Here is an 11,354-nt window from a genome sequence, read left to right as displayed (position 1 = left end):
ACAAGTTGATGGAGAGGAGGTATAGATTGGACATCCGCAAAAACTACTTCACAGTTAGGGCGGCTAGGAGCTGGAACCAACTTCCAAGGGAAGTGGTGCTGGCCCCTACCCTGGGGGTCTTTAAGAAGAGGCTGGATGCCTACCTGGCTGGACTCATTTGAGTCCCGTTTTTGTTTTGGGGTTTTGTTGTTCTCCCGCCCTGGCGGGGGGTCGGGCTAGAAGATCTACTAGGTCCCTTCTGACCCTAAATCTATGAAACTATGAAACTATAAGGAAGAGGCGCAAAGTTTCAATCGCAAATTCCACAATGGTCTACCCTATCCCCATCAAGATCTGTATTTACCTTTAGGTATTCAGTGGAAACAATAACCTGTCTGCAATTGCTTACACTAGTGTTCTCTAATGGGAAAGGTACATTCCATTTCTCTAATGGGAAAGGTTGGTCTTCCTGGCTTGTTTCTATCTTCCTCTCTTATTCACATGGCAATATATATACATGGAACAACTGGACTAAACTGTGTCAAATAAAGGCCAGGTAATTCTGTTGACAAATGCTGAGATGAGACAAATCTTGAGCCTTGAGAGAAAATGGTAATTTCTAATCAAGATCTGATGTGTATCTTCTTTGCTTGTTGAGGATACACTGATCTTACCAAAATGGAAAATATTGCTTGGGTAGTTAATATCAAAGGTAAAAATGGATAAGCACTTGCACAAGGGTGCTCAAAAAAATTATATGTTCTAATTACTAAAAGTACCAAGTTCCAAATCCAGTTGAAGTCAGTAAGATTTCAACATTTTCAAAAAATTAGGTTCTTCATAGTTTCTAGATGCCTGAGCTGAGGCAAATAAAAAACTAAAAATATTTCTTCCCTCTAGTGAAACTGGCAAAGATACATTTTTTTTAAAATACTGTAGCAATTAACTGATGTAGTTGCAATAATTCCTTTCCCTGGGAACCAATTCACGATTGCTGTAGCATGCATGTTTTGCCATGCTAAACTGAGAAAATTGTAGTTAATTATTTTATCAATATTTTATGACCTTGTTCTTTATAAAGTGTAATGCAAAAGATACCAAACAAAGCCACTCCCATGAGTAAATATTTTGATAAATCTAAAGGGAATACATGTGTATGGGAGGAATAGTATTTGATGAGAACATTTTATGTTAACTAATAGCCAAGTTTTTTCTTTACTTGGTCATGCTTAGTTTTTTTGCCATCTGTTCAAACATCTTGTTATAAGACACAATATTTTGTAATCATCTTAAAAAAACACCTCAATTATTTGGTTTAGGAAAATGCATCAGTAGTTGAGATTTAATATTTGAGACTAGTTATATTTTGAAAACAGAATTTTTTTTCCACAAGTGTTTCCTAGAATGATAAAAAATCATTAAAAACATTGTACTGTACATAAAAAACAAACAAATGGTAACACACATTTCCAGGAAATCTTTGTGTCTTTTTGCATTTGGTAACTAAATATAGGGTCTAACTCCAACTCCTAGGTTCAAGTACCACCTAACCTGTTAGTTGCCAAAGTTATTGAGTATCTGATGGTAAACAGGATTATGTATTGATACACAAACACTGAAGAACCATATCTGGTAATTATTTCAGTTAATTTACATCAAAGCATGTAATCAAAGATCAAGCGACTACATTCAGCAATGAATAGCCAAGTCCAGAGAGTCTAAAAAAAAATTAAGTGGGTTCAGAGGCTGAATTGTTTTATTACAAATCTAGGTGGTCTCTGGAGGCCAGGGTTTGAGGCATGCTAGCAAAGCTGTGTAGAGTAGGCTTCCATTGCTGCCTGTTCTGTATGTGATATGTGCATGAAGAAATTATTTTAGTGGCCTGGTATGTCATAGAATCATAGAAAATTAAGGTTGGAAGGAACTTCAGGAGGTCATGTAGTCCAAACACCTGCTCAAAGCAGGACCATCCCCAACTATATCATCCCAGTCAAGGCTGTGTCTAACTGGGTTTTAAAAACCTCCAAAGATGGAGATTCCACAACCTCTCTGGGTAATCTGTTCCAGTGCTTTACTACCCTGCTAGTGAGAGAGATTTTCCTACTATCTAACTTAAGACTTCCCTTGCAGCATCTTGAGACCATTGCTCCTTTTTCTATCTGCCACTACTGAGAACAGTCTAGCTCCATCCTCTTTCGAACCACCTTCAGTTAGTTGAAGGCTGCTCTTAAATCCACTCAATCCAATGATTGTCATGAGCTATACATGCACAGACTTTTATATAAAAATATAATTTTAGAGGTTTTCTGTGTGTTTTATTATTATGAAGAGATATAAATATTGGTTTGGTTTTCCTTACTTCATAACCTGAATGGAACATAGAGCAAACACCATGGCATATTTCGCTTATTTACTGTTCAATGAGCAAAGGGTTTTTACTTCTTTTATTACTCACAGATTAAATCCAAAAGGCACATAAACTCTTCATACATTCAGATGTGCACACATACAGTGGTCATGAGCATCACTAACAACTTCACAAGATAATGCAATATTAATTATGCACATAACTAAATGGTACCATAACTGGGAATGGTTATTTCAAAAAAAATCACTGACTTGAAATCATGGATTATCTGTCTTTGGGGTCATAAATAACTCATGTCACTAAGAAAAATATATTTTGTTGTAGTATTTTCTTGATAGGGAAACACCACATCTGTTACTTTGGGATGTACTTACCTTTGTCTCACTGCCTTGGCAAACCATGAAATGCTAGAGGCATATATAGACATAGGCCAATTAAATAAATATTGAAACACAGCAAGAGGAACCAGGCAATTACACCAGATCATGACTTTCAAAAGGTCACCTTTCCCCCTCCTGTTTTCTTTCTCACGCCAACTATTACAGTGTTAGAGGACTGTCCAGATCATTTTAGGCACAAGAGCAAAATACCTAGTGACTGTCAGAGGTTTATGTAGCTTGTTTCTGGGATAAGATTCTGCCAGGTGCTGAATAATCTCCATAGTGCATTGATGTTTTAATTAATCTTAAATAAAATAATTGATGTTTTGTATCATTTGAATTAATACTTGGAAAAGTTGACCACAAGAAGCCTCAGGAGTTAGCAACATCTGGCTTGTGGGCTGGATTTGGCCCATTGAGCCATTGGACCTGGCCCACTGAACCTTTGACTATGTCCATGTACATGCCTGTATCATGGTCAAGCAATGAGGAACTGTGATGGGGCTGGGCAACTTCCAGCCATTCCCTTGCTGCTACTGCTTTTCCCCCCCTGCTCCCAAGGCAACCTCCAGTTGCAACATGGGCACAACTTCTACCTGGTAGGGAGCTGTGTTAGGGCTGGGCAGCTAGAAGTCATCTCCACACTGGTTCTCTGTCTTGCAACTACTTTGCCCCCTCATCCTGCCAATTCCCAGCTGCAGCACAGAAGCAATAACTAGGGGTGTTCAGAGCTTTGATCTGCGATTTGATTCAGAGAAGATTTGGCCCAAATTGGAGGCTGAATCCAAATTGAATCAGTAGGAAAAAAAACAAACCTCCAAATTGATTTGGAAAAAATTCAGATATTTGGAAGGCAGTCTTTCAGGGGAACAGAAACTGAGAAGAGGAAGGGGGAGCAGAAGAGGAAAGACTGACATCTCTAGCTGGCCATGACTGTGATCTTTCCCTGTGTCCCCTTCCAATCATAGTGCTCTGGGGGAGAGACATAGAAACATCATATAAGCCTCTGTCTGCAGGCTTTGTGTGCCTTTTGTGAGCTGTTTCTGCCTGAACAACAGCATCTGAAAGGTACTGGACTGGCTTAGCTTCCTACCTTGTCAGTCTCCTGCTAGTTTCTGTTCTTGGAATGGACTGGATACATTTTACTAACTAGAATCCCTATACTTATCTCTATCCAATCAATTTATTTCAACTTATATTTGTTCTTGTACTTTTCCCCCCACACACTTTTAAAAAAGATTTTTTTTCCCTGGCAGTGTGATCCATCACTGTGCAGGAAAGCACATACATTACACACACACACACACACACACACACACACACCCCCCATAGAAGAAAAGTCAGATAGAGATTATTAAGCAACACAGAAGAAGTAGTTAGATAGAGAGTATTAAGGAAGAAGTCAGACTGTCATACATCAGAGAAAAACAAAAAGAGATATTATTAGTTAGTTACACACAGAGACACATTTTCCAGCACAGGAAAGATTAATATGAAGCATGCTGGAAAGGCAGGTGCCAGGTCTTCCAGGAGGGGAGGGAGAGGTGCTAGAGGGGATAGGGGGAGAGCTAGAACTACAAGTCCCGTCCCCCCCACAAACATAGAAACATCTTTTTGGCAGCCATGAGTCTTCTGCTGCCAGTGGGACAAGGAGGTGGAAGAAGTACCTAATGTCCCTGCACCTGCAACACCTCCCCTAATACCAGAAGTAGGCACCAGCAGCAGTCTCCTCCACCCTAATTTTTCATCTCCCAGTGTGAGCCTCACAGTGCCAGAGGAGTAGCTGGATCTGGAACCAGGGGACTTGAGTGCAGTAGCTAAAGAAATTCTGGGGGCCAAGGAAGAATCTGAGTTTGTGCTTCACACCCCTCAAAGTTCTCAGGAAGGCATCTCAGAGGAGGTTGTGAGGACAGGTGGCTCAACTTCCCCTGTTGTTGTGCCTCTGCCTACTGAGGATGGGGATAAGGCAGGATCCCCACCCTCAACCCAGAAGTGTGTGTGGGAGGGGGAGGCGTGTAGTGTAATGTGGGATCATTTTGAGGTGGCAGTTGATCCCAACTGTGCTATCTGCCAGCACTGCTGAAGGAAGATCAGCTGGGGTAAGGGGGTGAAACACTTCATTACAAGGGCAATGCTGCTGCATCTCAGGAGGCAGCACCCCCTTGCCCTTCTTCCTCCTCAGCCTGGCACCAGTGACAGCATGCCCAAAGGGAAGTCTCCCTCTTGCTCCAAAGCCTCCCTGGAGCAGTGGAGGAAAGCTGTAGACAAAGGGTAGGGGGTGTTCCAAAGATAAGTGAGGATCAGGTCTGAGATACTGGAGACCGAGTGTTTTTTCTATGAGAAATGTACTCCTACAAATAGTTGGATATTCTTGTCTTTGATAGATTTTGGTAGTTTCAGCAGTTTGAGGTGCAGTTTCCCAGAAACCTCTGCACCTATCTCCTTGAAACTTGGCAGGCTTCATGCCCTCCAAAGGGGCTACCATCCCTGCAATGTTTATCTGAATCGGCCAAAAATGATGAAGTTATAGGAATTTCAGGGATTCCTCATTATAGTCTTGGCCAAATTTCTTTGAATCAGTGACGAATCTTCCAAAGCTGATTCAGCTGAATTGATTCAGGACAATGATACAAATCTCTGAATCAAATCACTGTCCTCTGAATTAGCCAAATACAAATTTGAATCGCATACTTCCCTATTTGCACAGGCCTAGCAGTAACAGCTCAGACATAGTGTCCAGTTGCTCAGCCCTGCTCAGTTTGCTGCCAGCTAGAAGCTGTGCCCATGTCCCAGTTGAGAAGCAGGGAGAAGTGACACCCTAATGGACACATTTTACAGCTTTGTGGCTTTGGTGTGAGGTAGGGAAAGCTCCATGCCGCTGATGTGCTTTGAAAGCCATGCAGCCTGTGTTGGACTGAAGCTGGGTTGTTCTGGGCTACAGCTTGAAAACAATGCCGGCTACTTTTCTACCCATTAGTGCCAATGGTTTCAAACCATTTTTCATGACCTTGAGAATAGCTGCTAGATTGGCAATGCAGTGTTTAATAGACTGCCTGTAATACTGTTATAATTTGGCTCCATGTATACTAGCAATCAAATCATTATTGATAGCTATTATTGATATCATCTATTGTCAATAACTAGTTATTTTCCTAGTGTAGTGAGATCTGTATAGGAAGGTCTGTAGATTCACAACTCTGGGGTTAAGAAGGTTTTTGTAACAATTAATGGAGCTTTTTGTCTTTTTGGGGGGGAGATGTTAGCTAAATACCTTAACATGTTTTTCTGCAACAATTAGCAGGTTCCCCATTGGAGTCTGGTGTTTGTACAAGGAAATCTGGCTGTTAGGCCAGGACACAGCACCACTGAATCTGTTCTGTGTGAAGATACTCTATGATGTAGTTTGCCTGCTGACATGGCTCTTAAATAAAGTCTACATGTGGCAAAAAAATAATGCTAATGTGGGTGTTCTTGAGGAACTTTGAAGAGTGAACTAATCTCTCACTATTGAAGGCATTTTTGCTAAAAATAGTTGTGGAAGGAAACAAGGTAGTTCCATGGTCCTGTTTGTGTTTTCCTGTTTCTGGATGCCCAAATTGGAATTGTACTTAAACTTTTTTTACCTTATACTAGGCAGAAACTGAGCGTTTTCAATTCAGATTTAATACTGTGACGTACATATCTATCATATATTATTTATATTGCTATTTAAAACACACTGTCCCTGGGGCTTACCCCAGAGATCTTTAAGAAGCTGCAGCTAATACAGATGAAATAGCTCAACCTTGTGCATAGGCCAGACCAGTGAGAACATACCCCTTCCTTCTTCCATAATGGCTCCCAACCCAGTTCAGGGTCAAATTCCATGTCCTGATTTTAATATCTTAAAGTTTTAAATGTATTAGGCATTGGGCTTTTTAAATAACTCTCCAGGAGAAAAAGAAGTATAGACAAAGTGTTATAGAAATTGTTGTTTCTTTTTAAATATGTAGTAAACATCTTGAGTAGGAGCTGAGTCTAAATCAAGTGCATGACTACAAGGACTTTTCTGGGATTGCCTTTAGTAGGGGTTACACATTTGTTGGATTTGGTTGTCAACAAACAAATGCTTTAATGACTATTCTAGGAGGCTGGATAGGCACCTGGCTGGGGTCTTATGACCCCTCCCACTCCCGGTGCTCATTCCTGCCCATGGCGGAGGGTCGGACTCGATAATCTGTCTAGGTCCCTTCTGACTCATTGATTCTATCATTCTAATGTTTCAAGGATACTAACAATTAGATGTTTAAATTCCTTCATTTGACCTAAAAGAATAGAAAAGAGGAAAAGAGTTTAGGTTTAGATGACATCTTGAGCTTTAGAGAGCAAAATTCAGAAAACGACATGATCAATTTCTAGTTAAATGGGAAAACAGACAACAATAACACATCTAGTCACATCCTGCCTTGAGATAACTATTCAAAGTTCACAGCCCCATATGTATGGAAAAACATGATATCAAATGGTAGACTTCAGTCCATTTCTGGAACTTTGTCTGAGTTAACACCTTAGAATTATTTGTGCATCAACAATGTCTGTATTAAAGAAAAGTTAAATTATATTTTCAGTCATCCTGTCTTTAAAATAGCACAACTGCCCAATCACAGATAGTCTGTGTACAACAGCAAATTAATATTGCATGACAAAATCTTTCAAACAACTTTTATCAATCGGACACTTTTGAAAACTTAAGTTTGTATTTCCACTTACTCTTTTTTGCTCTTTTTATTAGACTTCATTGGCTGTTGTGGAGCATTGAAAGTTAGTTTCTATCCTTTCACAATAAGAAATGGCTTTCTAAATTGTCAATGTGACATGAAAGCAGGAGAAGGTTTTTATTTTATTTTCTTCAAATAGCATACTTTACTATGTAGCTTAGAGAAAACACTGTTTGCTGTAAGCTGGTGCAGGAGCAATCTGGCTTATCTTTAGGAATTATGTGGTGCTAATCAGTAATAGTGAATACTATGGTACCTCTCATCCATAAGTCTTAAAGCATGTTACACAGCACAGATGAACAAATATCCTTGTCTCCATTCTACAGATGGGGGGAGCAAAGGCCTGTCAAGGGTAAGTGATATGCCTAAGAAGGTTGATGAAATGGCTGCGAATAGAATGTTGAGGTCAGATTTTCACCCCTGAACAAGCCCCTGCTCACTGCAATAGTATGCTGTGCAGAGTCCATAAAAGCCCTTTTGCTTACTGGAATGGAACTCCACCCAGGTAGGCATTTTTATTGGACAACCTTGGCTATAGTATGTAAGACTGCTGGTAAGCTTCAGTGTTGGAAGTATAACAGGGACCAAGCAAGAGTCTGACTGGAGTGGGTTGGTGGTATGTGAGAAGCTTTGATTGCTGATTCAATTCCTGCAGAGATTCAGCCGGATTCAGTGGCTGAATCTCCAAACCCTAATCAAATCAGGAGACCCTTTAATCTCTCTGAATTGAATCAGAACCCTCCGAATCAATTCAGAGAGATTCCGAAAGAGTTGGTGATTTAGGCATAGATACAGCTTTAAATGTTTTTTCTACATACCTTGAGGTACATGGTGGCTTGTGAATGCTGCGATGCTGGGACAGATAGAGGATCCCACAGGAGTGCAGGCAGCTCCCCAGTGTGCTCAGCAGGAGACCTGGAAGTGGACCAGAAGTGTTTCTGGTTAACTTCTGGGTCTGCCAGGGAGAGCGCTGAGGGTCCTCCCCCCACTTGGCAATTGGTGCTTCCTGGGTCTGGGGGGGCATCTGGGGTCCCCCTGTAGGCAATCACTGAGCTGGGAGGGCATCAGGGGCCCCCCAGTGTGGTCCCCAGAAGACCCAGAAGTAGACTGGAAGTACTTCTGGTCCACTTCCAGGTTCACTGCCGAGCATGTGGGAGGCCCCCTCACACTCCTCCGTGGGACGCTCCATCTGTCCCAGCATCACAGCATTGACGAGCTGCCTGGTACCTCAGGGTACTCAGAAAAAAACATTTAAAGCTGTGTCTATGGTCAAATTGGTGATTCTTCATATTCAGCATTGAATCTTCAGATTTGGATTCAGCCGAATCAAATCGGGGACAGTGATCCAAATCAACAAAATTAGAATTGGGAGAGTGCAAAGGTGGCTTCTGTTTTCCATGAGTGCTTGTTCTGTATTGTGCTTTATAGCGACAACACAAAATTAAAATCAAGGTTCTTGAATTTTGGTTCTATATTCTAATGCTTGCTATTGTGTTACCTTTGTTTTCTGGGGGAACTCTTTTAGGTGTGCTGTTATACTATTCCTTCCCTGCTTTTCTGTTTGCTGCTTTTGCTAATTTTTTTTACCTCTTAAGTATATTTACAGCACCAGGGCCTGGGGCATTTTATTTAACCACAGGACAGATGTAGCATAAAAAAACCTCTTTGCCATCTCCCTTATGCTTGCTTTTTATCAGTGGATCTTACTCCTAGTCTGGAGGGGGTCCCACTGGAGGGGAGATAAAGGTAATTCAGCCTCTATGTCCATTTTGCTGAGACTTCATTAAAGGCACAACTTGTAGACTTGCATGTCATAAGCATTCACTAGTAAACACCATGTTTTAATTATCTAAATGCATTATAAGCATAGCATATTTAGACTAGTGCATAGCAGTGTATTTTTCTAGGATTAATGCTTAAGCTCTATATTGGGGTATTATTCCTGTTATAAACCACAAATGAAGAATGGGAAAACTCTGATGCTTATACATTGTAATAGAAGATGGAGGTTTCACCTGGTAGGTTCAGGGCATTTCTGAAGAATTAATGTGCTGCACAGCAGCAAGGCTGATTGTTTGGCTCATCTTTCTACATCCGTCTTCTAACTGTTGCTAGGATTTTTGTGGGTTACAATAACTCCTGCATGTTGCTTTGCAAGTGTATTTAATACTCAGACAGGGGAATTGCTTACCTTTCCTTTCTAACAAAATATGTTTACAATATATCACCTAAGTGATGTTTTTAAAACAAGACCTACAACACTCTGTATTTGAATCTGTGAACAGCTTTCTCACTTCAGCTGTAATATCAAATCTAGGCGAGTGATGCCCTAGATATTTGCAAAAGCCTATTTTATACTTTACTTTTTTGAAAACAGAGGTCTGAGTCATCTACAAAAGCAAGTTCAATAAAAATGCACATGTAAGCTGATGTAAAATTGGTGTCTGTTTACAGCTATCCAGTTGACTAAGTTATAAAAACTTATAACTACATCTCAGAAAACATTTGAATTGTATCCTGTGCTTGCACTGGTTCAAGGAAGGTTGGCTGTTCTGAGCAGCCCTGGCCATTAAAACATTGAAAGATAATTATGTTTTATATTTTAGAAGAGTGCAACAGAGAGCCTGATGCTCTTTGTTCCTATAAGGGAAAAGCAGCCCGGTGAAGGAGCATGGAGAGTGGAGAGTGAGGAGGCAACTCCACACTCTCCATGCTCCGAACAGGCCGAAGGAGCTAAGCAGTCCTGGAGGAGAAAGCGTCGCGTGATCGTCATAGGCAACTCCATCCTGAGAGGTACAGAGGGCCTCATCTGTTGCCAGGACCCTTCGACACGCGAGGTCGACTGCCTACTTGGAGCAAACATGCATGATGTGATGGGGATGATCCAGGCCATGATCCAGCCCACTGATTACTACCCCATGGTCCTAATCCATGTGGGTACTAATGATGCGGCCAAGAGAAGTCCTGATCACCTGATGGCGGACTACCACGCTCTGGGGCCATGCTGAACGAGATAGGTGCACAGGTGGTATTCTCTTCTGTTCTACCAGTGAGTGGACGTGGAAGACAACATGAGACATGCATCGCAGAGACCAACTTCGGGAATGGTGTCTTGAGGTGGGCTTTGGTTTCCTTGACAATGACCCACACATCACGATGAGAGACATGCTCGGGTGGGACAGATTCCACCTTTCCCTTAAAGGTAAGTATGTGTTCTCTTCTAGGTTGGCGGATCTCCTCCAGCAGGCTTTACACTAGGCTTGTTGGGGGAAGGGGAAGACAAGGGAGGAGGAAGCCTTGGACCGCTAAACCAAACAGCACTCACAAGTACTGCCCAGCCTAGACCAACAAGCGGAACATATACACAGGTAAGCAACAGGGGCCAGGGCAACGCTGTGATTAGGGGGCCAGTGCACACATCCACACGAGGCCTCAAATGCCTCTACACAAATGCTCGTAGTATGGGAAACAAGCAGGAGGTACTTACCCTCCTGCTAGCTGACACCAACCCAGACATAGTGGGGCTCACTGAAACGTGGTGCAACCCAACACGACTGGGCGGTGAATATCAAGGGTTTTAGGCTGTACTGGAGGGACAGGACAGGGAGGAAAGGCGGGGGTGTGGCATTCTACATTAAGGAGGAATACACATCCTCACCAGGTAGCACAGAGTCAGAGGATGGGCACACGGAAGTGCTCTGGGTCAGAATACAAGGCAGTTGAGGGGAAAGAGACTTAACGGTGGGGGTCTACTACAGGCACCCAGCCAAGGGGAAGAGCTAGACCAGGAATTCTTAAGTCAGCTCACAGAGGTAGGTCAAAGAACGTGGTCATCATGGGTGACCTGAACTTTCCAGACATCTGCTGGGA

The sequence above is a fragment of the Gavialis gangeticus genome, unplaced genomic scaffold, assembly GCF_001723915.1.
Source record: "Gavialis gangeticus isolate Ggan-Ray unplaced genomic scaffold, GavGan_comp1, whole genome shotgun sequence".
Taxonomy (NCBI): domain Eukaryota; kingdom Metazoa; phylum Chordata; order Crocodylia; family Gavialidae; genus Gavialis; species Gavialis gangeticus.
The sequence above is the reverse complement of the archived record's forward strand: the minus strand, read 5'-3'. Positions refer to the sequence as shown.